Source organism: Pipistrellus kuhlii, unplaced genomic scaffold (genome assembly GCF_014108245.1).
Source record: "Pipistrellus kuhlii isolate mPipKuh1 unplaced genomic scaffold, mPipKuh1.p scaffold_m20_p_2, whole genome shotgun sequence".
Lineage (NCBI taxonomy): Eukaryota > Metazoa > Chordata > Mammalia > Chiroptera > Vespertilionidae > Pipistrellus > Pipistrellus kuhlii.
This window is the reverse complement of record NW_023425515.1, coordinates 89,698,697-89,701,960: the sequence shown is the minus strand read 5'-3', so window position 1 is coordinate 89,701,960 and position 3,264 is coordinate 89,698,697. Positions and strand designations below refer to the sequence as shown.

At 40.1% G+C, this 3,264-nt stretch overlaps 1 long non-coding RNA gene across 1 annotated transcript; it reads right to left on the bottom strand.

Moving 5' to 3' along the window:
• Positions 1-591: 591 nt before the first annotated feature.
• On the bottom strand, positions 592-2,867 carry LOC118722643. Its single transcript, XR_004989069.2, has 2 exons — positions 2,707-2,867; positions 592-934 (listed from the first exon to the last, which is right to left on the bottom strand). It is a non-coding gene; the product is annotated as an uncharacterized LOC118722643 (long non-coding RNA).
• Positions 2,868-3,264: the final 397 nt, after the last annotated feature.

Here is a 3,264-nt window from a genome sequence, read left to right as displayed (position 1 = left end):
GATAACATTGTTATGAAAGCAGGTAGCAGAAGAACCTAGTTTCGATGGATGAGTTGAGGAAATTTAAGAAACAATGTTTTAGCAGAGACCTAAATAAGAAGCAGGAGTAATCAGGCAAATCCTGAGGGAGTGCTTCAGAAAACCTGGTGGAAAAGCACATGTGAAGGGGAGACAGGTATGCATGTTCTAGAAGGGAAAGGCCAGCAGGAGCCTGAAGTGGCATGACTTGTAGGGAAGGTGGTAAAAGGTGAGGCTGGAGAAGGTGGGGTCAGAGCCTGCAGGGGCCAGCTTCCACAGAACTTCACAGACTAGAGTTTCACTGAGAGGACCAATGTGAATAAATATGCACTTTTAAAGGGTATTCTGGCTATTTGTAGATTGGATGGGAACCAGAAGGGAGAAAGAACCTTACTGCAGGAGGCTAAGAGAAGGATGATTATGTCTTGAACTAGCAAGTTGACTCTGAATATGAAGCTAAGTGGGCTCTTTAAGTTGTATGCTGGAAGGAGAATCAATAGGTGATGATGTGAGTAGGAGGTAAAGGCTAACTTACCAGGAAAATGAACAGTAAAAAAAGATCCATCAGACAAGTTCACAGTGAGCATTTAATAAGATAATGCGTGTCAGGTGCACATAGGAAACATTATATGTATGTAGACTGTTATTATGACAAAGATAGATAAAATGATAAGCATTTTAAAACAATTCACAGTCTTTCTAAATTGCCCAGAAAGTATCTTTATACCAATTGGGAGTTGAAGAAAATTGAAGGATGGTAAATTGGCTAATTTTGAATCGTCATTTTCCCTTAGAAGCACTTGTCTTTGAAGGCACTATCATTTTTCACTTGCTTGGAATGGCTGCCTCATCATTTCTCTGGGTCCTGAAGACAACTTTAAGCAGGAAGAGACTTGCTTAGACTTCTAAACGCCTGCTAAGGAATCAAGGGAAGACAAGAGGAAACAAGAATGAAAACTTCCATTAAAGATTTGCCTCCATGTAATTCAAAAAAATCTATAAAGTAGATTCATTCCTTGTGGTTGGAATAAATAAACTCAATTGAAGGATTTGATAACTTAACTTTTCACCTCTATATCTTGAGATTATAATACTGAAAAAAAAGAGTAATGGCGTTTCCTTACTTGACAAATACTTGACCTTTTGTGCAGATATTATTTTCTCAACATAACCACAGGAATGACAGGAGAGATAAAGGGTCAGAGAAGCCAAGGAGTGCTATTTGCATATTGAGAAAAGCAAAATGGAAATTGCAAAAGTATGAAGTATGAAACAGAAAGAGATCTCTCCTGGTCACTCTTACTAACCAATAGACTCCCCTCATCCTGATCATCTAGACCTCTGGTTGTTTCCTCAAACAAAATAGACATTAAAGGGTAATTCTTTTCCCCTGAGGGTTGCTACCAGTTTCTTTTTACTTGTCAGTCTTGTTTCTAAGGCTTCAGTAATTAGCAAAGAAGGAAGCATAGATATGCAGAAGAGTCCACACTGGGGTAGCAAGAGGGAGATATAATTTCTCAAGGCTTCTGGCAGGAAGGACTGAAAATATACCATCATCTCTGACTGCAAAGGACTAGCAGGACTTCCTAGACACCTGAACAGACATATCTAATCACCCAGATCCGTCTCTTTGATTCTTATTGATTTATTGCCAACATTTCTACAACAATTAATTAGTCATTATTTATAAATCCCTCTGGGGTGAATCAATGCTATTACCCCTGGTGTAGTACAATATTATCTCAACAATTTCTCACTCTACTTACTGTACCCCTTGGTTTGAAAGGACAGCTTATTGCCACGATAGCTTTTAATGCAGTTTGCTACTGATATTTTTGTGCTAGTCGATTTTTGTACTAACTGGTAAAATGGTCCCCTGCCAGTCCACAACTGAAGAGGGTTAGGCCTTTAATACCTTTAATGCCATTAAAAGTCAGCCACTCCAAGAGAGCAAGACTGTTAGAACAGTCCACTGATTCCCACGGGTGTCCTCGTGCCCCTGCAGAGCTGCAGAGAGCACCTGGAGTCTCATGACATAGTAAAGGGCTGGAGGTCTCATGTGGACAGGTAAGTGATCCTCTCACTGGGGTGATAACTGCCTCCCTGGCACCGCTGCGTATTTGTACACAAACTGAAAATCCCATGTCACAATATATTGTAAGCATCTGTCTCATCTGAAGCAAATGCTATTAGTTTTTGTGTGCTTTGTGCCAACCCCAGAGTGTGCTTTCAAAAAGATGTGATGGATTAAGCTGAATGCAGTTTAAATCAGGAATACTGTGCGCATTTGGCTTTTTGCTTTTGCCCAGGCCAGTAAAGTGGCAGCTAACTTGGTTGTTATTTTTCAGGTGCTCTCAAATGAGAGTGGCATAGAGCCAGGGTGGTGGGATGAGAACTGATAGTATGCTTCTCCTTATTCCAGGCTTCTGGGTCTTTGCCACAGGAGAGAGTGGCAGTGAGCCAGAAACAGATGCCAGAACAACACCGGGAGTGTGAATCTCTGTCTTATGCTGCAGAGATCATAACTATAACTTATTCAAAGCTAGAATGTCAGTACAAAAGAAATGGATTAGGTGCATTGACAATTCTGGAATATCCTGACAGAATCATCATAGGATGAAAAGCCAAATAGAACTGAGAGAAAAGTTAAAACACTTAGAGTTTTTGTCATTGCATTTTGCAACCTACCAACAGGAAAACCTCTGCATTTGACTTTTTTATTCAGATCTGGAAACACATTTAAAAATAAGAATGATATCTGACATGAGTCATGATTTTTCTTTCTATCTCAAATTTGCAACAAATCTGGACAAAAGTAAGTTGAAAGACTATGGGTGGGGGCAGGCTGGGGGTGGTGGCTGGACTTCCCATCAAATGGCAATGAAGCCACGTGGGCAGAATAGCACACATACCAGTCCTAAAGGAAGATACAGCTTTCATGGCAGCAGCAAGGTAAGGGTGAGGCTCAAGAAATGTAGTTCCCGAGGTCTAGGGTTTAGAGTAAGAGATTTGGTAGAACAGTGGTTAATTTTGTTATTATTGCAAACACAAGCACAAGTCAAACACAAGCTCAAGTCACACACATGCACAAACCGGGATTAATTACATAAGTACCAGATATCCATAGATGCCCTCATTGGCATAATATACATAATTAGTACTAAATGGCAGAGATAGATTTAAAATGAAATTTGGATTAGTGTCCTATGACAACCATTCCACTGAGTGCCTAGAGACAATCTGTAT